Raw genomic sequence first — 27,095 nt, 5'->3', positions numbered from 1 at the left:
ACTACTTGTACATTATTACAATACCTGGGAGCTGCACTTGATCATTACCATTATCACCATCATCTAAAGTTCCATGTTTAACTTTCATGAAATAATCTAAAAGTATTATAATGTCATCTAAGGATAACCAAATTATTTTTATTAAATTAAGATAGAATTACTAAGCAATCATTACTGTGGTATGCAATCTAGTTAACTGTCTTCAGGTTTTGAAAAATAAATCTCAAAAATCTTAAAATATATTTTGCTGAAAGAAAAAAAAACCTTATAAACTCTTCCCTAATCAAATTAATTCTAACATAACTATTTCTGTTTCTTAAAGGTTTTTTCCCTTATTTGCCATTATACTTTTGTTAATCAGCTGTCATCTGTTTTCAAAAAACTGGATGAAGTGCAGTTTCATTGACAGTTCAAATATTCTTTAACCTGTATAGCTTAAACTGTCTGCTACTAAAGAACTGTAGATTATTATAGAATTTTGCACTGTTTTTAGCTGAAATCTTTTACCTTCAAAAACTGCACTATCAAAATGCTAGTATGTACTGTAGCTGAGATATAAAATTACATTCCACTGCAGTTCATTTTAAACTCTCTACAAATATTTCCTACAGGCATAATTATTTGCAAGATTATTTGTCCTAACAATGGACATCCATCACCACTGGGTCTGCTGGTTATCTGAGTCTATCTTGCTGGTCATCCTTTTCTTCTCTTTCCTTCAACTTTTCTATGCATTAGGGACTTCTCCAAAGAATTGGGTCTTTGCATAATTTGGCAGTAGTAGGCGAATTTGAGCCTAGTCGTGTGTGTCTTAAGGGAGAACTCTGATTTGTTCAATAATCTATTAGTTGTTGTTGTTTTCCCATGACTGTCTACATTCTTCTCGGAAGTCTTTTCCTGTACCAAAAGCATCAATACTCTTCCTATCCTGGTTCTTGAAAATTTGACTCTCACTTTCATAGAGTGTCATAGAGAATAATTTAGACTTTAAAAGAGCTTTGCAAGCCCTCGTCCATTATTGCAATTACAATAAACTGGACATAAAATATGAGAAAACAAAGGTTATGGCTTTTGCAAAAAGACCAAAACTCTACTCATGGTATGTTAATGGTCATAACATGATAGCTCTTGGGGTCTCAGTTGTTTTTTACTATTGTTTTTTACTATTGTTCAACTGTATACCTACCGTACTCTGTACACCGCCCTGAGTCCCTCGGGAGAAGGGCGGTATATAAAAACAAACAAACAAACAAATAAACAAATAAATAAATAAATAAATAAATAAATAAATAAATAAATAAATAAATAATATAGAGCAGGTAACCACCTTTAAGTACCTAGGGGTGGTTATCTATGCCACTGGCTCAAGAAAACACATGGTGAATATGCAGCTGCCTCTGGCCAAAGATCAGCAAATGCCATCCTCAAATTTTTCTACACAAAGGGAGGATACTATGCTTCTGCCACAATTAAGCTCTTTCTGGCCAAGATGCTAGCACAGCTTCTTTATGGGACCTTGCTCAGACCCTCAGCTTCATGTTTCACACCATTGGAAAGAGTTCAATCCAAATTCACTAGAGCAATTTTCCAGATGCCACATTGTGTCTCAAATGCACTTCCGCACCTGGAAACAGGATTGATAAAAGTTGAAGCAAGAATCTGTATAGCTTCTTTAAATCTCTGGCTAAAGCTTAATTTCTTTCCACAAGGCCTTCCTCCACTAACCCTCCAAGACAAATTCTCCTCATCATGGATCAAGGCTGTCAAGTCCAACCTTGCCAAACTAGGCTTTTCTCCAGCCTCAATACTCAAGTTGGACTATGACCAAGCAAAACAAACCGTGTGACAAAGTGTAGAGGACATCGAGAGGCAAGCGGACTTAGGGAAAGCTCTGTTGTTTCTGGCTCCAGACTCTATTATATATCTTGTTACTCCTGCCAGTTATCAGCAAACCACGGAAAGCATTTTCGCTTGCATGGTGCCATGCACTTCCATCAGTGATCTTATACGGAAGTATAAAAAGATAACATTGACTGAAAGACTCTGCTCCTGTAGCTCAGGAGAGGTGGAGACCATTGGAAACATACTTCTTTGATGGTCTTTTATAGGGATATTAAAAAAACATATAGTCCTAATAATTGATAGGTAGCCTGGCTGTTCCAACACTGCTTAACTCCAGTGGCTGTTTAAAGATGAACAGACTGTGATTGCAGTGCAAGTGGCTAGATTCTGTGCAGGAGCACTGGGGATTCATCAGAAACATGTGATTAATCCACCATAGCTACTTTACACAACTAATGCAGCAAACCCATTTGCATTACTATTTTTTTTTTGCATTTTAGTATTCAATGACTATAGGCCCCACAGTTTAAGGATTAATATTATAATATAGTTAGGCCATCTGTAACTGACAAAATGGATGCCAAATTGTGATTTTAATATAGATTTTGTCTGTTATTTATTATTTTATTCTAGAATTTTTAACTGGATATTCATTGAGTGTTTTTATTTGTTCTAGTCTCTGGTCTTTGATTGTAATAAACGTGAATGAATGAATGACCTATTTAAAATACTGGAGGCTCCTTTCTGCTAAGAAAAACAACACTATTAAAACATATTTTATATGAAGTAATATTTGGATGAGGGAAAGAAGTTACTTTTCAATAAATCTAGAATTCAACAGTTGCACATGAAATGCTGTTTTTATTCATGTCCCCAAACATATGACAAAACAAACATTTTTACTGGCAGGTCTAGAAAATCTTATCACTTTATGGAATACAATGGTGATTGTTATTCACATTTTCCCATAGTGGTTGATTAATGTGATGTGGAGTTAATGTGCAGTTAAAGCTAGCTATCATCAAGTCAAGCTGTAGATCATAGCTGTCTGTTTTGACCTGCATAGGTTTTCCAGAATTTTGAGGAAAAATTCTAGAGATGTTGAAATTATCTGAAATGCTGAAATTAGAATATTCTGCATGGACAGAGCATGTACTATATTTAAATCACATTCCATGCCTGGAATTATGAACATGAAGTACACAGTTGATATTTCCACATGTATTTTAGCTAGGACAGGCATTCCAACATGATTATGTAGTTATGTGTTAACCATTCTTATATGTTGTTCTTTGATGTCTGTAGTAGTAAAATGGAAGTTTTTCACTTGAGGCTGTTGCCGCTGAACCTAACAGAACTAATTCAGACATTTCAGTAACTTGGGATTGTACAAATTAGGAATATTTACCCACTTGGACCAAAAACCTGGTCTAAATCAAGATAATCTAGGCAGAAATAGGAATGGGTTAGCAATTTAGTGTTGCACTAATTAGGAGTATGCATTAGATGTGGCTGAATACTGAACTGGGCTGATTCTAAAAATCAGTTCCTATACTTTACTACAAAGAGAAATAAAACATATTACTAAGCACACTACTGGTTTTCTTTCAACTGTGTACTCTACAACCAGTTACTAACAGGTATTACTGACACTCTTCTTTTAGAAATGTACTACTAAATGAAAAATACATAAGGTCTTGTTGGCCTTGTTCAAGACAGCATGAGAGAGCACATGATTGTTTGAGGCTTGCCAAGGTATACTAGGTATGAAGAACAATTTTCAGATCCTGTTAAAATTATGCCTATAATTTTAATAACATTGCTGAAGCAAATAATCATATTGCATGCTGCATGTTAAAATAAAGCATTTTTCTTAACTTCTTTCTCTATTTTTTAAAATAGGTATCAAAAACAGCACTATTCTTTCAACTAAAAAAAATACAGCTGCAAAATATACTGATGTAACAGAACTACCTCTCTGGCTTCAAAATGTTGGCATTCTGCACTAACAAGCAAAAAAAATGAAGTCAGGACACAAAAGAACATCTTCAAACTCAGCTCTCTCTCTTCTTCAAGGAAAAATCTTGAGGGAGCCTGCTGAACCTCAAAAGACAACTAATTTTTGACAGTTCAAGCTAGTGTCAGGTTAAAGGAAAATAAAACAGGGACCCTGGAAAATAATTCAGAATACTGCAACTGAAGACAGAAAATATGGTTCATTGAACCTACATCACTAAGCAGCTATTAAGCAGTCTCTACTGTTGAATAATAGAGAGATAGATAGATAGATAGATAGATAGATAGATAGATAGATAGATAGATAGATAGATAGATAGATAGATAGATAGATAGATAGATAGATAGATAGATAGATAGATAGATGACAACAGGACAGTTAGGGACCACTATTCCAAAGAAAGTGATATTTTCATGAAAATAAATTTCAAGAAACTCACATTGCACATTTTTAGCAGGTATGGTATGAATGTTTTATAGTTTGGGATACATAAAAGTTAAGACTCAAAGGCCTTAGTTTTTAGAAAAGGAACAAAGGGTGCTCATGAACAGAAGCAAGTCCTTGTACTCTAAACAAAATATCTAAGGTCATTTAGTTCAGCATATATAGTCTACCACCACCTAGATTATTCTATGTACATCAACTGAAACCAATCCATAGGAAAGACAAATACAAGATGTCTTACAAACTTTTTTCATGGGTGCTTTCTTCTAAAATTGTCTTTAGATCACAGAATTTGGTTCAGGAAATCATTTTAGACTTTTGGAAAGGGGCAAATTTACTCTGACTGAAACACAAATCTGAACTGGTGTACTGCCTGAATCAGAAATATCATGTATCCTTATTTGGCCCCAGCATCCCTTGGATAGCCATGTTAAGACAGTTGCTGTAGTGTTTCTAGACTCCAGATATAAACTGAGATTAAAGTTGCAAGATTATCCAGAATTTGGGGGCATGAACTATATATCCTTAGTAGTCCCCTTTGGCTCTGAATATACCATCAGCAGAGTTGGGCAAAGCTATAAAGTATTCTGAATATATTAGCTTATTTTATAAATAACAGGAGGAAAAGTGTTACCTTTTTGTTGCAGTCACAAGGCTAAAAATGGTATTAATGGGGGAGAGGATATTTCTCAGTATAACATATAACACTCTTCTGCAGAGGCAGAAATATAATAGAGTTGGTCTACATTATAAACCCTTTAAAATATTAAAAATAATATACTGTCTTAGAGAAGGTTGAAGAACTAGATTCTAGAGCAGTGTTTCTCATCCTTGTCATTTTTAAGATGTGTGGACAGCGTGTTGGCTGGGGAATTCTGGAAGTTGGTCCACACATCTTAAAGTTGACAAGGTTGAGAAACACAGTCTCAGATTGTTGGGACACAAAGAACTGTGTTTCTAGTGCTTGCAGAGCCTGATCACTTTGCACTGAGTGCTCTTGAATTCTTAGAGCAGGGGTGTCAAACTGCCGGCCCGTGGGCCGGAGTGTCACAGAGAAACCGCGCCCATCCCATTTTCGGCAAAGGGAAAAAGTTTCGATACGTCGCACGATGTCACGTGACGTCGCGAGTTTGACATACCTGTCTTAGAGTGAAGCTAGTAGTGCTGAGGAGTTTTATTTTTCAGCTGGTTTGTCACAGAGTCTTATACTGATTCAGGCTGAGAGGGAGTGACTGGCTGAAGGTTTTCCATGTCTAAGGGAAGAACAGGATCTGAGTCTATGCTGTTGATCTTAATTCATCTTAATCTTAACTGGCCTTAATCACAATACCAGACTAGCTCTTGATAGGAAGATCCAAATACCTGATCAAATAAGATCAAATTAATGTGTGGACTGATTGGTTTTCACATCTGTCCAATCATTGGGACACACCTACAATCATATAAAAGTACCAAGATATGATTAAAAATATGTTTGTTTAAAACTAATTATTGAAAGAAAATGTGCGGTCAGATATGTTTTTGAGTTGAGGCTAAGCAAGAGGGTCGACCTGCTGGTCCAAAAGTGAACTAAGTTCAGGACAATATCAACTTTAGCTCTCAGTGTACACGCCCCTCCTGCCAACACTCCCACTGCTGTCCACAAAAGAGTTAGTGCATGATATTAGATTTCTCCTGGACCTTGAGAGCCTGCTTTAACAGCAGAGGAAGTATGTAGTGTGGACAGTCTTTACCTAACTCAGCCTGTGTATCAGTTGTGGCCATTCTTGGAATTGGAGATTCTGGCAGTGGTTATGTATGCCTAGAAGATAGAACATAAAATAATAGAGCTGGAAGGATTTTGGAGGTCTTCTAGTCCAACCTCCTGCTCGAGCAGGAGACCCCATATTATTTTGGACAAATGGTTATCATTCACCTTTTGAAAGCCTTCAACTTCTGAATGCAAGCTATTCCATTGGTTAATTACTCTCATTGTTAGGAAATTACTTATCATCTTATTACTTATTACTCTTACTTATCATCTTATTACACATTACTAATGTAATGTGCTTCATATAGTACCATCTTTCTACCACCTAGAAACAACAACCCAATTGGTGTTTAGTGCCTGTTCTTGTGCAGTTGTGATTAGTGCCTCAGAGCTGATTTTAGTCTAGCCATTTCCAGCCACTGGTAGGATTTCCCAATATCTGACAACTCAGCTATTTGAGATGGTACATCCCATGCAGGGTCTTGTCTGCTTGATCTTCCTCCCACATCTGCTGCTGCCTCAGGCATTATCTCAACAGTTCATCTTGGGTTATCAACTTACTGATGTACTACTGGGCATTTTGGGTTTCATCCATGACTGTGGCTTTGACATTCACCAATCTTCACCCACCAGCTGGTATATAGTCTCTGGGTGTTGAACTTAGGGGAAAAGTCTCTGTACATTGTGAGGAGCTTCCAGGTCTTCACATTGGCAAGTTCCATATTTTTCTTTGGCCAGTTCACTGTACAATGCCAGCAGGTATCAAATGTCTGACAGAGCATATGCATTAATGGCATAAATCTTGTTCTTCCCATTAAACTGGCTCTTTGGGACCTGTCTGATCCTTCGGTAGTACTGGGATGTTGCTTGCCTTGCTTCCTCATTGTGGTTTCCATGTGACTGTGGGATACCAAGATACTTGTTCTGTATGTCTACTTATGTGACTTACTAATAGTTCCATCCCATCAATCTTAATTACTGTCCATCTTTTGACCACCGTCCAGCTACACTTCTGTAGTCTGAATGACATCCCAATGTCTTCACTGTAGATCTGTGTCAAGTAGATCAGAAATCAATCTCATTCATTCTTTGCATATAACTCTTGAACTTGTAAGCAGATTCAGTCTTTGTGATTATTTGGTTGAAGTCTATGCAGACAGCTGCAAGGACAATGCATTGCCTTGATATATGCAGAAGTTGATGGTCACTTATGTGAGCTATCTTGAGTTGACTTTTAGTGTTATTTTCCACAGTACCATTGAGTTATTGAGGAAGGTTCTTAGCGTCCTTTTGACTTTCTATAGTCATTTACAGGCATTTACAGATCCATGTCTACAGCATTGAGTTGTAGACTTTCCTATAGTCAATCCAGGTTGTTCTCAGATTAGTCTGCTTAAATCTTGAGTCTTGGGTGACTACTTTACCAATGAACAACCAGGAGTATGGAGCCTATGATGCTGTTCCCAATGCACTTCCAAACTGTGTTTGTGTACTGGCCCATATGATTCTGGAGCTTGGTGGCTATAATGCCGGATGGGACTTTCTATATTTTAAGGAGACAACTTATTGACCTGTAATTGGCTGGTGCTGTTTCCTTATGGGGGTCTTTCATGATGAGCACTTTCCTTCCTTGTGTTAGCCAGTCTGGGTGGGAATCTGCTTCTAGAAGCATGTTCTTCTGTACTGCTAAGTGTTCCTACAAAAGGGACGTGGTGGCTCAGTGGGTTAGGATGCTGAGCTTGTCGATCAGAAGGTCGGCAGTTTGGCGGGTCGAATCCCGAGTGCCGCGTAACAGAGTGAGCGCCTGTTACTCGTCCCAGCTTCTGCCAACCTAGCAGTTCGAAAGCACGTAAAAATGCAAGTAGAAAAATAGGGACCACTACGGTGGGAAGGTAACAGCGTTCCGTGCGCCTTTGGCGTCTAGTCATGCCGGCCACATGCCCACGGAGATGTCCTCGGACAAGCGCTGGCTCTTCGGCTTTGAAACGGAGATGAGCACCGGCCCCTAGAGTCGGAAACGACTAGCACACATGTGCGGGGGAACCTTTACCTTTACCTTTTAAGTGTTCCTACACTAGTTTCTTTCATCAGTAGGTCTGGATCATGTCTGAACCAGGCGCTGTCCAGCTCTTCATGTTCTTAACCCACTGATGGATGTCTGCTACTGTGATGGTGAATGGTTCTTGTTTTGGAAGAGTGGTCTGCTCTTAGGTCTGGCAGCCACTTTGCACTGGTGTTATATGTCTTTTCTTTATCCCATATGACCTTTCAGTACTGTCGAATTTCTAGTGTTGGTGGCTCTGCTCTTACTATGTTATTGCACTGCAGTTGGGAGTACATTTTGGATGGTTCTTTGGAGAATAGTCTGGTAGCGGTGCTGTGAGCCTTTTTTTCTTAGCAGTCTTGAGGGCTTCAGATGGAGTTAGGCCATTGTTTGTTTTCAGTAGCCAAGTCTTGTCCCTAATCTTCACACCTTTATGTAATTTCATCAGCTGACTAATCATTCTCTGAGTCACCTTGATCTTAGCCTCTAGCCATATTTTCTCAGGGGGTGGTGGTGGTGGTATGTACTATTGTTTTACTTGATTGTGTAGCCAAGCATCTCCAGGATTACAGCAGCTGTAGTTTAGTTCATTGGTGTGAGATATGGTAGTAGGGATTGTTGTGAGGGTTCTATTGGCACCTTCTAGCATACTATCTAAGGGTATTTCTCTCCTCAACCTTGGTAACCTGCCTCAAGGGCTGACGGTAGCTAATTTATCCATGATCTTATGCCTCATACCAGCAGCTTTGAACATAAGCAGTTGTTCTTGTGATCTTCTCAGGTATGGGATATAATAAGTAGTTAGTATATTTTCCCCCTTCATGGATTACTGCCTTGTCGTGGCGAAGGGGCTTGCGTAATTCAATGAAGCTATGAGCTATGCCGTGCAGGGCCACCCAAGACGGACAGGTCATAGCAGAGAGTTCTGACAAAACGTGATCCACTGGAGAAGGAAATGGCAACCCACTCCAGTATCTTTGCCATGAAAACCCTATGGACAGTACCAAAAGGCAAAACGATATGACGCTGGAAGATGAGCCCCTCAGGTCGGAAGGCGTCCAATATGCTACTGGGGAAGAGCAGAGGGCTAGTACTAGTAGCGCCAGAAAGAATGAAGCGACTGGGCCAAAGCCGAAAGGACGCTCAGCTGTGGATGTGTCTGGTGGTGAAAGGAAAGTCCGATGCTGTAAAGATTTTTTCTCCATAGGAACCTGGAATGTAAGATCCATGAATCAAGGAAAGCTGGACGTGGTCAAACAAGAGATGACAAGACTGAACATCGAAATCTTAGGCATCAGTGAACTAAAATGGACAGGAATGGGTGAATTTAATTCAGATGACCATCAGGTATACTACTGCGGGCAAGAATCCCTCAGAAGAAATGGAGTAGCCTTCATAGTCAATAAAAGAGTAGGAAAAGCAATACTGGGATACAATCCTCAAAATGACAGAATGATCTCAGTTCGAATCCAAGGCAAACCATTCAATATCACAGTAGTCCAAGTCTATGCCCCAACCACCAGTGCTGAAGAGGATGAAATTGACCGGTTCTATGAAGCCCTACAGCACCTTATAGAACTAACACCAAAAAACGATGTCCTTATCATCATGGGGGATTGGAATGCTAAAGTAGGAAGCCAAAAGATAACTGGAATAACAGGCAAGTTTGGCCTTGGAGTACAAAATGAAGCAGGGCACAGGCTGATAGAATTTTGTCAAGAGAATACGATGGTCATAGCAAACACTCTTTTCCAACAACCCAAGAGACGGCTCTACACATGGACATCACCAGACGGTCAACACAGAAATCAGATTGACTATATGCTCTGCAGCCAAAGATGGAGAAGCTCTATACAGTCAGTAAAAACAAGACCAGGAGCTGACTGTGGCTCAGACCATGAGCTTCTCCTTGCAAAGTTTAGGCTTAAACTGAAGAAAGTAGGGAAAAGCACTAGGCCAGTCAGGTATGAATTAAATCATATCCCTGTTGAATATACAGTAGAGGTGACAAATAGATTTAAGGAATTAGATCTGATAGACAGAGTGCCTGAAGAACTATGGACAGAGGTTCGCGACATTGTACAACAGGTAGCAACCAAAACCATCCCAAAGAAAAAGAAATGCAAGAAAGCAAAATGGCTGTCTGAGGAAGCTTTGCGAATAGCTGAGAAAAGGAGGGAAGCGAAAGGCAAGGGAGAAAAAGAAAGATACGCCCAATTGAATGCAGAATTCCAGAGAATAGCTAGAAGAGATAAGAATGCCTTCTTAAATGAACAGTTCAAAGAAATAGAAGAAAACAATAGAATAGGGAGGACCAGAGATCTTTTCAAGAAAATTGGAGAGATGAAGGGAACGTTTAATGCAAAAATGGGCATGATAAAGGACCAAAATGGCAGGGACCTAACAGAGGCAGAAGAGATTAAGAAGAGGTGGCAAAATTACACAGAAGAACTATACAAGAATGAGCTTAACGTCCCTGATAATCACAATGAGGTGGTCACTGACCTCGAGCCAGACATCCTAGAATGTGAAGTGAAGTGGGCCTTAGAAAAGCTGAGCAACAACAAAGCTAGTGGAGTTGACAGTATTCCAGCTGAGCTATTCAAAATCTTAAAAGACAATGCAGTAAAAGTGCTACACTCAATTTGCCAGCAAATTTGGAAAACTCAACAGTGGCCACAGGATTGGAAAAGATCAGTTTACATTCCAATTCCAAAAAAAGGCAATGCCAAAGAATGTTCAAACTATCGCACCATTGCACTCATTTCTCATGCTAGCAAAGTCATGCTTAAAATCCTACAAGCTAGACTTCAGCAGTATGTGGATCGAGAACTACCAGAAGTACAGGCAGGATTTCGAAGAGGCAGAGGAACTAGAGATCAAATTGCCAACATACGCTGGATCATGGAGAAAGCTAGAGAGTTCCAGAAAAACATCTACTTCTGCTTCATTGACTATGCTAAAGCCTTTGATTGTGTGGATCATAACAAACTGTGGCAAGTTCTTAAAGAGATGGGAGTACCAGACCATCTTATTTGTCTCTTGAGAAACCTATATGCGGGTCAAGAAGCAACAGTGAGAACTGGACAGGGAACCACTGATTGGTTCAAAATTGGGAAAGGAGTCCGGCAAGGCTGTATACTGTCGCCCTGCCTATTTAACTTATATGCAGAGCACATCATGAGAAAGGCAGGGCTAGATGAATCAAAAGTTGGAATTAAGATTGCCGGAAGAAATATCAACAACCTAAGATACGCAGATGATACCACTCTAATGGCAGAAAGTGAAGAAGAACTAAAGAGCCTCTTGTTGCGGGTGAAGAAGGAGAGTGCAAAACTTGGGTTGAAACTTAACATTAAGAAAACCAAGATCATGGCATCTGGCCCTCTCAATTCCTGGCAAATAGATGGGGAAGAAATGGAGGTAGTGACAGATTTTATTTTCCTGGGCTCCAAGATCACTGCAGATGGGGACTGTAGCCAAGAAATTAAAAGACGCTTGCTCCTTGGGAGGAAAGCCATGGCAAATCTAGACAGCACACTAAAAAGCAGAGACATCACCCTGTCAACAAAAGTGCGTATAGTCAAGGCTATGGTCTTCCCAGTTGCAATGTATGGCTGTGAAAGTTGGACCATAAGAAAGGCTGAGCGCCAAAGAATTGAGGCCTTTGAACTATGGTGCTGGAGAAGACTCCTGCGAGTCCCTTGGACTGCAAGGCGATCAAACCGGTCAGTCCTAGAGGAGATCAATCCTGACTGCTCTTTAGAAGGCCAGATCCTGAAGCTAAAACTCAAATACTTTGGCCACCTAATGAGAAGGAAGGACTCACTGGAGAAGAGCCTAATGCTGGGAAAGATCGAGGGCAATAGAAGAAGGGGACGACAGAGAATGAGGTGGCTGGATGGAGTCACTGAAGCAGTAGGCGTGAGCTTAAATGGACTCCAGAAGATGGTAGAGGACAGGAAGGCCTGGAGGAATGTTGTCCATAGGGTCGCGATGGGTCGGACACGACTTCGCAGCTAACAACAACAACAACATATTTTCAGTTATAATAGCAGCTTCCTCTTCACTATGTTGAAACATTGGGTAACTAGCTATTCCTCAGTTTGTGTGATTGCAGGTCATATGCCTCTCTTTCATTAGGTCTGCTGTTGTAGTAGCATTCTATAAATTCAAGGTTCTCTTCTCTTGTCCATGTATGGTTTGTTCCAGTAACCTACTTTCCTGGCTTCTCAACAATATTCATGTCACTCTTATATTTTGAGAGCGGCAGATGAAGCATTAGGGAATCATTGCACAAGGACCCTTACTGGTAGGGTAGGTACAAGCTGGGATTAGAATTCCATTAAAATGGAACAGAACAGATTTCTGGGGTAAAAATATCCAAAACCGATATGGGCCTAAAGCAGATTCCAGCTTTAAATTCCATTTGACCATATATTTATGTTCTCTACCTATATTTGTTGTACAGATCATAGTGATTGTGATTCTGTGTGTTAATATGAAAATGTCAATAATGTATTTGTTCAGAATTGTTTACAGTATTTACTGATTATTACACATTTCAGCAGATATATTCAGGAAAAAGATGAGATATGTTACTTTATTTTAAAAGTAGAAATGTATTCTGCAGTGAATCAAATCCCTGGTCAAACAATTTTTGTTTTAGCTCATTGTATAGCTTGCATTACACATGTTGTATGGATATTTACACATCCTTTTTCCAGCAAGACCTCAACAATCAATTATGAATAGCCCCTGTTTGTTCTTGTATGTAAACAGTCTACACTAACCTTAGTTGAAGAAGTGTAAATATATTTTTAGCATTTCAGACTGAATCACTTTAATGTTTGAGGAAGTTGTGTCAAACTGAGTCAGACAAAAAAATCTCTAGGATTTTAAATGGGATATTCAAAGCCTTTTATCCTCAGAAAATAAATTTTAATCAGATTGTGCCAAGATTGTGATTACACAGTGGTGTTAGACAATACTATTTATTGACAGAAAATACTCATTTATGGAAAGTAAGTACCCAGTACTATCTAATATTATATAATATGACATTTTTAGAATGGTCTGTGAAAAACTGTTTCCTAATAATTTGGAATACAGCAATGTTTGATTTTAAAAAAACTGGATTGCACTGTTTTTATCAAACTATTTGTAGTGTGGCACAATTTACCATCTCATTTGGGGGATATTTGGAAGTAAAGGGAAAGTTGTTTTGATCTGCTGAATCTTGCCATTTCTACTGCTAATATTATTAACTCTTAATGATAAATGAGGGAAGCAAAGATAGAAAACCAACTTCTCACTACATTCTTTTATCTTTCAATAATGGCATTTGAAATAGTTCAAATATTTCTTCAAGGTATCTGCATGAATGTACTGGAATGAGCAGTTTTATTTCATCAAAGTTTATGCTCAGCCTCAGGATTATGTGGCTGTTGTGCCTACATAATCTTTAGACTGAGAATAATAATTGATCTATATAAGGGATAAGAGACTTTTGGTTTCAGACCTTTCTGACACACTCCTAAATGCTTATTTAAAATGCAGTATTTGAGATACCCAGTTCATCACAAAATTCAGTGAAGTCCAGTATCCAAAGGATACTGGAAGTTGAGAAATTGTAGAAGTTGAGAAATATGAAATGAAGTCACTTTATTCAAATGGCATTCTCTGTCCCGCTGGTATCATTGGTATATATCTAAGGCCTCTTCATAAAACAAATACATGTACAAATTATAGAGCATCAGGAAGCAGATTTTCTCACAAAGCATGTTTATTAACAGTCTGTGATATTAGAGAAAGACTGAGGACAACCCAAAGAAAAGGGTTGGCCATCAACCTTTTTATGAGAGTGATATAGGCTTGTTACCCTCTTTGCCATAACATGGTGTTACAAAAATCAATATGGTTCAATAATGTGGATGTTCTCTTTAATTATATATAGCTAAGCCTGAGAACTTATTACTATGGGAAGTGTTATGGCATTAACAATGAGGACAAAAAAATATTTCAAAACTGGAAAGACAGTTGACCCAAATTTATAACCTATCCTCATAGTGATATTATCTTTATGGATATTATCTTTGTGGGTGGTACTTCAATTTTGAAATTTTAACTGTATTATCAAACTTTAAAATATTTTATAGTGCTGTTTGATGACTAATTGGATTTGAGCCAACTGGATTAAAATTCTAGGGGAGAACTTTATTGCAAATAATTCTCTTACCAACCTGCTGTGAGTCAGAGAGAAGCATTGATATTTGTAATGACCAAAACCTCCTCCTCCTTCCACATGCCCTGAGACATTCTCTCTCGAGAATCTTAATACTGTAACATTTTGAGCTTGAACAAAAGAAAGACAGATTCTGGGAATAGGCTCAGGTTACCTCAAGGTCACTCTCAGAAATCTTTCTTATTTTTTCTTGGCTTGAGCTATATAAAATTTATTTTGCTCTGGTTTAATGCTTATGTTGCTTATGGAGATAAAACACCAGTTGTGAGGAGATGGAATAAACCCAGATGTATCCTGTTGAAATACTAACTTGATTACAAATCACATCAGTACTGATCACCTTGAATGCATCAGGAAAGGAATATTTTAAAGGCAATTTTAAGACAATCAGCATTTCTGAATAGCCAATATTGCATAGCTCTCTAATGAAAACTGTATCCTTTCTAGCCAAAAGAGAACGACATTCAAAATCTTTCTTTCCATTGGAAATTAAATTGCAAAGTGACATGATTCACTCAGTTCCCACAAGTCTCTATTTATCCCAGAGAGAAATCTCTTCAAGCCAACTAATAAAAAGTAATTTTGTTGAACTCTTGTCTTGTAAGGTTCAGGTATGGGTATCAAGATACAACCTCATCTATAGAAGAGAATATATATAGCTCAGGGTTGAAATGTCAAGTCCTTAGTGCTCTCTGAGCTTGGTTGTTTGCTTGAAGATGTTTCATTACCCAAATCAGTAATATCATCAGTATATCACCTAGTACCTGATGATGTTACTTAGTCAGATAATGAAACAACTTCAAGTAAACTACCAAGCTCAAAGAGCATCAAGGACTCCTCACCCTCATTTGCTTGATATACATTCTCTCTAAGGCAGGGGTGTCAAACTCAATTTCACTGAGGGCCGCATCAGCATTGTGGTTGCTCTCAAGGGGCCGGGTGGGTATGGCCAGGGTGGGCATGGCCTACTGGGTGGGCATGGCTAGTGTGTATGGCCTACTGGGTGGGCATGGCCAGCTCTACATCGTTCGCATCAAGGGTGCCTATGGGGGCCTGGGCAGGAGTGGGACAGATCTGAGGGTCTCTGGCAGAAGGAGGGTCTCTGGGCCAGGGCCAAGGCAGTGGGGGCCATTTCCTCACTGTTTCCAGGATGGCTTCGCGGGCCACATGAAACCACTTTGCGGGCCGAATCCGGCCCCCGGGCCTTGTGTTTGACATGTCTGCTCTAAGGAAACAACCACTAATATTTAAAACCTATGCTACCTATATTGTTTTAAGTAAGAAAGTTCAGGGAAGCAATTATAGATTTCTTTGGATTCATTTCCCTTTCCAGGTTAGATAAATCTGCTGCTGGATAAACCACAGAGGTCATTGTCCCTTACATGAAAAGGAGGCAAGGTTGGGTGAGTACAGGAAAATTTTGAATAGCATATTTAGCTACCTACCTCTGTCTGATTACATGACAAACAAGTTGTGGATGTGCAAGTGCTAGATGCCTGTGATCTGTTAATTTGGCTGTTTCTGAACATAGATCCAAAGTTATTCATAAAAAACAACAACAACACTAAAGCCATTAACTGACATGTCTCAGGTATGGAGGAAAGCAAAGAAATACTGGGGTAAGATTCATATTTTAAAACAGAAGATTCTTAAAGTCAATATAAAAATTAAACCAGAGACTTTTCTTTTAGGCTTAATAGATAAAAAACTTAGGAAAAATATATGGAACCTTGTTATTATATAGGTTGACAGCAGCAAGAATGCTTTTTGTATAAAAATGGAAATATGCTTTAATTCCCACAATGGATGAAAGGTTGGGAAAATTGATGGAACTAGCAATGTGACTAAATTAATTGTTCTAATCAAAGTATACATCCAACTTAGTTTCCACTTGGAAACCACTTCTGGATTTTGTGCTTGTCTTTGGGATTTGCCGATTAGATAAATTTGTTGTTATAGAAATAGCTAGTACATGTTATGTATGTAAAAAATAAAAAGTTGAGGCTGTAATATTATTACTTTATTCTACTGCAATAAAAAAGAGCTGTAAGCCAATGCTTTTCTTTCTTTTTTTCCTTTTAACCTATATTTCTTTCTTTCCTTTCCTTTTCATTTCCCCATTTTCCCACTATTTTCATTTATGTTTCATATTTCAATAAGCTTAATAAAATCATTTTAATAAAAAGGTATGAAAGATAACTTGTAGTGCAGCAGAAAAGAGCGGTGAATAACAGAGTTTTACTCTTGACTAGTTATATAAGGAAATAACAGCTTTGGCACTAAATCCAATGTTGTCCAGGAGCCAGCAGCAACCAAAATCAGCAGAATGGGGTAAGCAAAATTGTGGCTCATTGAAGTATTAAAAACAGTAAAAGGTATAGTCCCACATGCTGGTAGAAGCAGCAGAAACCTTGAAATTCACCCAGTAATAATAGAAACAGCAATGCAGAATTGGTAAAACCAATTACTCTTTTTTCAAGTAATTTCAAGAGTCCTAAACCAGGCAGCTTGGAAATCATATATTTCAAGTATCTCCTATAGCCAAAACCAAAATGGCCAAGAAAGGTGACTGGAATCAGCCTAAAATAGCCATTTGAAGCTGAGCAGATTTACCCATAATAATATCAGCAATCACTATGTCTGAAATAGCTAGAATGTTAAAGTTCTTCAGCTGTATAATTAATAATAATAATAATAATAATAATAATAATAATAATAATAATAATAATAACAACAATAACAACAACAACAACAATAACAACAATAACAACAATAACAACAACAATAACAACAACAGAGTTTGAAGTGACCTTGGAGGCCTTCTAGTCCAACCCCTGCTCAATCAGGAGATCCTATATAATTTCAGACAAAGTTTCTTCTTAAAATTCTCCAGTGATGGGGCACCCACAGTTTCTGAAGGCAAGGCATTCCACTGGTTAATTGTTCTCAACGTTAGGAAATTTCTTCTTAGTTCGAGGTTGCTTTTCTCCTTGATTAGTTTCCATCCATTGTTTCTTGTCTTGCCTTCTGGCACTTTGGAGAATGTGCCACCCACTCATCTTCATGTGTAGCCCCTGATATATTGGAACATTTCTCTGTCTCCTCTAGTTCTTCTTTTCACAAGACTAGGTAAAGGTAAAGGTTCCCCCGCACATGTGTGCTAGTCGTTTCCGACTCTAGGGGCCGGTGCTCATCTCCGTTTCAAAGCCGAAGAGCCAGCGCTTGTCCGAGGACATCTCCGTGGTCATGTGGCCGGCATGACTAGACGCCAAAGGCGCACGGAACGCTGTTACCTTCCCACTGTAGTGGTCCCTATTTTTCTACTTGCATTTTTTACGTGCTTTCGAACTGCTAGGTTGGCAGAAGCTGGGACGAGTAACAGGCGCTCACTCTGCTACGCGGCACTCGGGATTCGACCCGCCAAACTGCCGACCTTCTGATCGACAAGCTCAGCGTCCTAACCCACTGAGCCACTGCGTCCCTAACCCACTGAGCCACTGCGTTCACAAGACTAGACATACCCAATTCCTGCAACTGTTCTTCATACATTTTAGCCTCCAGTCCCCTAATTATCCTTGTTGCTCTTTTCTACACTCTTTCTCATCATTTTATACTGTGGTGACAAAACTGGATGTAATATTCCAAGTGTGGTCTTACTAAGGCTTTTTAAAGTGGTACTAATACTTCACATGGTCTTGATTCTATCCCTCTGTTAATGAAACCTAGGACATAATTGGCTTTCTTGGTGGCTGTGCTGGACCAGTATATATTCAGCTGCTCCATTTTACATCTAGTTTAGGAATTAAGAACTGTGTTAGTGTATTCAGCATTTACAGGGTTAATACAGCACCCTAGTCACATTGTATGTAAGAACATGTAGCATTTACAGGGTTAAACGTTATTTCCTCAAGAGATGCCTTATGGGAATTATAGTCTAGCTGTTTAATGAATACCATGCTTTCTAGTTAAGTGGGTGGAGCTTTCATAGTTTATGGCAGGACTTCCTGCCTCTGTCTTTGTATTATCTCTCTGGATGAACCCTGGCATGTGGCTGGGGATATCAAGTTCCATTTTCAACATGTAACTTTGCACAGGATGGAAAGTTCATCATTTTTTTACCTAATGAGATGGGTTCAGATTACAACCTTACATTCCGGATGGACCTTTGCTGTAACTATGAGTTATTGACATTGGACGCATGTGAATAAAGTAATTTGTTTATTCCCATTTCATTTGAGTTGATTTTGGCTGTTTCAAATGGGATCAGCAATCACATTTCTATTTAAGACGGAACAGTGGCTGTGGCATATTGCTGGTCATATTTAAGTGGTTGTCCACTATAGCTCTTAGATCCCTTTCACAGTTACTGTTATTGAGCCAAGTTTCACCTAGTCTGTACCTGTACCATTGTTTTTTCTTGTCTAAGTGTAAAATATTACTTCTATCCACATTGAATTTCACTTTGTTAGATAAGGCCCAGTTTTCCAGTTGTCAAAATCCATCTGGATCTTGAGCCTATCTTCTGGGGTGCTGGCTATTCCTGCCAGCTTAATGTCATGTTCAAATTTGATGAGTTCCCTTCCCTATTGCCTCATCTAAATCATTTATGAAGATATTGAAGAGCATTGAGCCTAAAACAGAACCTTGGGGTACCTCAGTTCTTACTTCCCTCCATGTGAATGTAGTTCTATTAATGACTATATTGTCAGCCAGTTACAAATCCATATAGTTTTGTAATATACTTAGGTTGTGGTGTATTTTGTCAAATGCCTTACTTAAATCTAAGTATATTATGTCCACAAAAGTTTGCTGATCCACTAATTTAGTTACTTGGTCAAAGAATGAAATAAGATTTGTTTAGCATGATATGTTTTTGAAGAAGTCATTCTGGCTTCTGGTTACAACATTGTTTCTAGGTGTTCACAGATTTGTTGCTTGATTATCTTTTCCAAGATCTTCCTGGGTATTGATGTCAAGCTGTTGGGTCCGTAGTTTTTTGAAGATGGGAACCACATCACCACTTTCTCAGTCCTCAGATAGTTTCCCAGTACTTCAAGAACTTTGAATGATATGGGTCAATAGTTCAGAGATCACATCTGCCAACTCTATCAGAACTCTGGGATGTAATCCATCAGCCCCCCATGATTTGAATTCATCTAAAGCTAACAGGTGTTCTCTTACCTTATTTTTGCTTATTTTAATTTGCATTCATAGCTGTAAGTCGGATTGTATTATGTTTTTGCGTGAAGACACATGCAAAAACTAAATTAAGCTTCTTGGATGAGAAGCAAAATGTCTTCAAAGAAAAACAAAAAAGTCCAGCTGCCTCATGAAAAAACACCTTTGGGATTAAGCTGTTCTGTTTTCTCTGTCCTGCTCATTACTTCCTTGCCACCATCTCCCATTAATGACTCAAGATTGTGAGGGCTTAGGTGGGGAACAACAGGGTTCTGCTGAATCCTGGCAAGATTGAATGGTTTTAGGTGCATGGAGCATCAAGACCTGGGACTTTAACGATTTTAGTTCAGAATGGGGTTACACTACTCTAAACAGGCCTGGTCTGCAACTTGAAGATTCTCCTGGACTCATGACTCCTGCTTGAAGAGCAGATGGCAGTTGTAGCTAGGAGACTTTGGCACAAATTCATGTTCTGTACCATAGCAGCCTTTCCTGGATCAGGATTCCCTGCACTCAGTCACTCAAGCCCAGGTCATCTCACATTTGGACTACTGCAATGCATTCTACATGGGGCTTCCCTTGAAGAGAATTTGGAAGCCAAAACTGGTACAGAGTGCAGCAGCATGGGAGATTCTTGGGGCCCCTACACCACTACACCATGAGCTACACTGCCTGCCAGTTTACTTCTGGGTGAAATTCAAGGTATTGTTTATTTCCTTTAAGACCCTGAATGGCATGGGTCCAGGTTACTTGAGGAACCATCACCCATGCAAGCAGAGGGGGCATGCTGCAGGTTCCATCAGTCAAAGAATTTTGGACAATGGGGTTCAGGAAAAAAGGCTTCTCTGCCATGGCTGCTGACCTTTGGGACATTTAATCTCTTGAGCTGAGATCTTCACCCATCCATCTAACATTCCACAAGGGCCTGAAGACCTTGTTCTGACAGCTGGCTTGGCTCCCAACAGGGGAGCATCACACTGGAGGTGGATGATGAATTAATAGCAAATCCCACCTCACCTACCTCCATGCATCCTGCTCCCTCTCTCCCTCCCTATGCTTTAACTGTAACTTTACTTTGGATAGTAGTACTATTTTTATTGCTTTCAGAAATATTTATCTTTTAGGTTTTCATTGCTTTTAATATTTTGAGCCACCCAGAGTTGCTTCTAAATGAGAAGGATGGCAAACAAATTCAATAAATAAGTAAAATAAATGTGGTAGACGTCTTCTTCTTCTTCTTCTTCTTCTTCTTCTTCTTCTTCTTCTTCTTCTTCTTCTTCTTCTTCTTCTTCTTCTTCTTCTTCTTCTTCTTCTTCTTCTTCTTCTTCTGCCTGTGATGAAAAATAATAAATTACGTATTTTATTGTTACATGTTACATGGTGACCCAACCTCTAAAAGAAAACAACAATGCTAAATGTGCTTCATTACAAGTGAATAAGTGAAACTGTTGTCATCCTTTCTTTCACTTACATTTGTTGGCTTAAACTGCATTGCAATACCCTGGCAAAAGGAAGAATTAGCCTTTGTATTTCCATCAGCATTGGCTGAAGGTTTATAAGTTCTTGATTGCTCTTGACAATGAAATAAAATATAATCAGCAGAAACCATCTCAGTGGTGGTGTTTTTCATAGCTAACAAATTCCTGCCACCATTCCAATAAGTTTTTTAATTAACACACTTTATTGAGGTCACCAAAAACATCTGACACTTTTGCTCTTCGGCGACACAGGACTCTCATTTCAAATCTTTCATTGGCCTTGTGATTCCTGGTTAGTGAATTCTCGTTCTTCTTCTGTCCTTTCCTGATTCTGATGCCTATCTGAACTTTCTCATTTAGCAGGGTAGCAGATATCCTCGCTAAACTTTTTTTTAATTCTTTTGAAAGGGTGAAAAGAACAAACAGTTCTTAAATAAGATGGAGATGGATTCTTTGCTGTTTTATTTCTGATTTGTTCAAAATTGCTAGAGTTATATAGATCTTGACTTTCAGATATACATTCTCAGTGTTCTCCACAAAGCAGTTGATTGTGGTAGAACTTATTGACTATAAGTTTTTGCTATTTGCATTAAACGTCAATGTCCTTTCAGGAGGCATAGGAGATAAAGAGCAGAGTAAACTTTTTTTTGCTATACTACCTCTCAGCTTTCAAAAATTAGGTAATACGTATTGCTCACACCACACACATCTGACCCAAATTACTTAATTCTAGTGCTTCCCAACAGAATTCACTTCTAAAACCTGGAAAACCACAAGACAGAGCAAAAAGCTACCACCTAATCTCCCTTTGGAGTTCCTGCTACAAACTCCTCGAGAGAATAGGTCCCATAATAGAGGAGCATTTGCTTGTGGAACAGCCAGCTTCCAACATAACTGGACCTGTGTAGATCAGGTATTAAGCCTAACAGTCCATACTGATGCTGGATTCTAATGAGATCTAAAAAAAACATGGCTGTGTTGTAGACCTAACTGCAGCATATGACAAAGTCTGGAAAGATGGATTATTATATAAACTGTGCCATGTTATCCCCTGTAAAAATCTTTAATGACATGCTGAGTGATAGATCTTTTCAGATAATAATGGGGGGTAAGTAAAGTAGAAGGTTAAACAATGGCCTCCCACAAGGCTTTGTAATGGCGCCCACATTATTCAACCTATATATATCAGAAATGCCAGTGAGAAGGGTATAGTAGTGCAAGAAAAACCTTCAAGGTCTAACAGCCTTGAATTTTTTAAAGTTATCCAGTCTTTTAATCATACCAGACAACAAGCATCATAATATAATCTAAATTCCAGTAAATCCAGACCTCTTCTGTCTTCAGAATCTTGTAGAAACTTATATTTAATTCTTGGTTTGTTTGTTTTTTTGTTTTTTTGCCACATAAATTTAGATATATCTTTCTGCCACTTTTGAAAGTGGAATCTCAATATTGGTACAGTCAGTATTGGTATAGTCTAAAATAAAAATAACATTCTGAGTAGTACATTCATTTTAATTACTGAAATTCTTCCCATTAATAACAAATCTAATTTTTGCCATCTATTTAAATCCAATTTTATCTCTTATCCATGTTTTACATGATACTGGAAAAACATGGTTCTGTCTTTGAAAATTGCATGTCAGAACAACTGTTGGCAGATAACTGAAGAAAATTTTCCCACTGAATATTAATCATTGTTCCAATGACAACAAATAACCAGTTGAGAGAGGGTTGCTCAGCCTTCCACTGCTGAAGGTGTGGTGCTGCTGGAGGAACCCAGGTGTCCAATCACTGCCTGGCTACATAGGCAGATAAAACCAAGAAGCATGACGCAAACGTATGTGCCAGGCTTAAGTAGAAACAAAGAAACAAAAGGTAAGGGGACATCTCTCTGTTGTTTACAAAGGGAAGGGAAAGAACAAAGAAATGTGGAATTATCCCTGGGACTTTCACTTATTTAACTGAAGTGTCTTTCATTTATTGAAGTCACTGAATGCCAAACTGGTACTCAAGAGGCAGCTAAGAAAAAAAATCTAAAGATAATAAGCAATAATAATAAAAACAGACCATTAAAATTGCCCTCCCAAATTTTCCCAACAGGCAAACTGTATAAAATGCTAAAGGCAGCTTTAACAGATATTTAAACTTGGCCACCTTCTTAGCATTCTCCCACAAGAAGATTTGATATTTTCAGAGTTTTGAAGCTAAATGCAATGCTAATATTTTTCAGAAAATGACGGATTTTCATGACAGAGAAGACTGCATCCTCTTTTGTTATCAGGAAAAAACTCTACCTGTGACTTGAGTCTTGTATGAGTTCCAAATGAGTTCCAAATGATTTCTTAGAATTGAGTGTACATCAGGACTAAATCTATCTAAACTGCTTTTCCACCTTATTTTTCTCTGGTCATCTGCCACCTAAGGAGGGAGGGAGGGAGGCAGAGAGAGAGAGATGGTTTTCCCCTCCCCACACAGGGAGGAAAGAAAATTAGTGGGATATGCATCTTCTGCTACCAGTAACATCCATCAAGGGGAATCCAACTCTATCCTCTACCATCCATGCATGGTGGTCAAAATCTTTATTGTTTCTGTAATGTATTGGGATTTACTTGAACTGTTTTCCCGTGTCTTTTGAATGCTGCTTAAGGTCGCTCAATTGGTGTGTCTGTGTAATGGTCACTGACTTGCCAGACAAGCTGTATCCAAGAAAATCATTGGCGGATTTGGGGCAGGAATTGGTTCCTTTAAACCTATTGGCTGCCGCCTAGTGGCCAACCATATACTGTAAGTAACTGAGCAGAAGCCTCTGTTTTCAGTTCTGTTCCTGTTGCCTCAATAAAGCAATGTTCCTGTTTGCAATCTCTCGCCTCGCTTAGTGCCTCCAAAGAACTCACTACACAAAAGTTTCACTCCCAAATCAGAAGACAAGGCCAAAGTGTGATTTGCCCTCTTTTGAATTGGAACATTTCTGTGCTGGCCCACATAGTGAAGAGCTGCATTTTAATATGCTATTGTTACACCAGTCATTTGGAATGAATATCTCATGGTCAGACTACATTCTTTCAAATACAAAGGTATACAGCATCTTAAGTATGATTTTCTTTGTATGAGCTCTGAATCAGGATTATAGTACACAAACAGCACTCTTTGTTGGGGAGAGAAGAGCCCTTCCCTTTGTAATGCTGAAGAGAGAGAGGGAGAGAGGGAGGACAAATCATAGCAACTCAGCATTTATTACGTCTTCTTCTGGGTTTTTTTACCATTAACTCAGCATACTTTCAAGGATTATAATTGCAAAATGAATTTTGTAATGAATTTTGCAAATGATTTTTCTCCAACCATACAGTACTGTATATGCTGCATATTATAAAGATTATAATCTCTGAACTGTTTTTATATTAACTCAATAATCCTGAATGAACTGAATATGAATATTTATGTATTGAATGATCCTGAGAAAACTGAATGATCATTTATTCAAGACTTTGTTTACACTACAAGGCTCTACTTACACTATAGTCCTCTAGCTATTACAAAGCAAGGCTTGTTTACACTAACCACAAAGCAAGAGGGTAAATTTATGAGGATTGTAAACTGATTTATGAGGATTATAAAACTGTGCTGTAAAATGCAATAAAACACTGCAGATGCTATTTATCTGCAATTATCACTCTACATTCTTATGTGAATTACAAACTGTAAAGGCTAGATTTTTAAAAGAAAGAGCATCTTCAGTATTAATACAAACAACTATTTTTCTATAGTCTTTTACAGTAATTACAAGCTAATATTTCAATTTTTACTCTCAGCTAAGATGCTTTTTTATTTTGAGCTGACATTTTATTTTTCTTTCCATCTTTTTATTCATCTGTCATTTTTTATATAAATCACTGGAGGTTTTTAAGAAGAGATTAGACAGCACTTTGTCTGAAATGGTATAGTGTCTCTTGCTTGGATGGGGGGGGGGGTTGGACTGGATGACTTCCAGGAGCCATTCTAACTCTATTATTCTGTTCTGTCATTCTGTTATTCTTTCTGATTGCATATATCTATCCCATCAAGTCCAGAGAAAGTCTGGAATGGTATAGGAACTCCTGCCATGGGCACGGGATTGGACTAGAAGACCTCCAAGATGTCTTCCAACCCTATTATTCTATATTTTGTGTTTTGGGAAGAATTAAATATATTTTTAGTTTCTGATCCAAAGTATTCTTTATCTTTTTTTAAATTGTCATTGAGGGGCTGCAATTGCTTTTCCATGCACCACAACTCTGATGTGCAATTTATTTGCCTTTTGAATTTTAAAAAGACATAAAGAGTTGCAATGCCATGATACGTATTTCATAAAACATCTCCATGTTCAGCAGATACATCCTACCAAGATATGAATAATTGTTGGATGAGGTGGGAGGATTAGATGCAGTGACTAGAAGAATCATTTCTCATATTGACTCTGCTGCTTAAATAGATAAGAGACTGTAGCTGTTCAGACTTTTTAAAAAATCTTTTTTCCCAAAACACAAAGAAGCACAGACCATTTAAGAAAGCAACAGACTACTCATATATCAGGGGAGCAATAGAGATGTGATCAGAGACTTTACAAGTACAGCGTTTGATTGAGAAAGTATAAGAGTCTCAATATTTATTTACAGAAAGCAGTCCTACAAATAGAAATGAGAAAAGAATGTTAAGATGGCTGCCAGCCCAAGAAATGAAGGGATATTTGACTTCTGAAAAAGTAAAAGAGTGAATTATATTTGGAAAATAAGGTGGGGGGAGGAAGCACACAGGAATAGGAAGCATCAGATCAAAAAGCAGTACAAGGAAAAGACATTTCTTCGTCATGGCACAGTAAAGTCAGTAGAAATTTTTGTTTAAAAAAGGAGCATTCAAAGCTACCTTTGTCACTGCAAAATCATTTTCTGGAATCCTTTGAAATATGAGGTTCTGTGCAGCAACAGGCAACCCAGCTAAAAGCTCCAAAAAAACCTTCCTCAGCAAATTGACTGTCAGTAACTCTATAAAAGACACAGTTGAAACACTCTGGGGAGACTTCTTGAGTTCAGAGGCAGTGGGTGTGGAAAAAAAGCAATTTCATTAACACAAGACAGAGTTGTGCCTGCTTAACAAAGGAGAGATAGTCCAAGCAAGAGCCGCAGATCAAGGTAGAGCTTTGCTGTAGTTCAGTGGAAAGTCCAAACCCAGCATGGGATCGGGAATATATTTTGAGATGATTTCTAACTCAATGTCTAACTTGAGGGATAGAGGCATCTAACAAACATTCCCTGTCCTTGATTTAAAATCCTCTGTGGAGCTTCACCTCCAATAGATTCTTGATGAGTCAATGAGTTATTGCCTTTTTCAATGCCATGGATCCAATTTAAAAGGCTTTGGGTGCTTGCTCAAGAAAAATGTCATGGGGAAGGGAAAGGAGCAAGTTTCTGCACATTAGAGAGAAAAGATGTATATATTTGGTATTACTGCAACCACACTTCATTGTCACCCAAATGACAATAGGCAGTTGCATATTTGATAAAACAGTTGCAAACAATTATTGATTTATTTCTTTCAGTTCTTTTCTAATTCCTATTTTTGCTTGGCTCATTACTACCGTCTTTCCCCCAAAATAAGACCAGGTCTTATATTAATTTTTGCTTTAAAAGATGCATTAGGGCTTATTTTCCAGTTAGGTCTTATTCTCCAGGAAATATGGTACTAATGTGTCTGTCTGGCAGACAATCTTAATTGGGGCTTATTATTGGGGGTGGGGCTTACATTACGAGTGTCCTGAAAAATCATGCTAGGGCTTATTTTCTGGGAAACACGGTAAATTTTCCTCCAGCTTGAATTTATCCCATTTTTTATTTTTCTAATTTATCCTCTTTTTCCTTCCATCTATTTCTTGCCAACACAGACTCACCCACACCAATTTTTACTTTGCCTTCTTTCCTCTGTCCTTTATCTTTTTTACTAAATAAAACTGTAAATTTGATGGGTTTACATGTTCTCTTCTTGCTCTTCTTTGGCTCTACTGGCAAGTGTAGTGGGAAAAGTCTATTAGGCAGAATCACAGCAGTGATTGCTAAGGAAAGGTA

Source organism: Vipera berus (assembly GCF_964194415.1).
Source record: "Vipera berus genome assembly, chromosome: 7".
NCBI lineage: Eukaryota > Metazoa > Chordata > Lepidosauria > Squamata > Viperidae > Vipera > Vipera berus.
The sequence above is the reverse complement of the archived record's forward strand: the minus strand, read 5'-3'. Positions refer to the sequence as shown.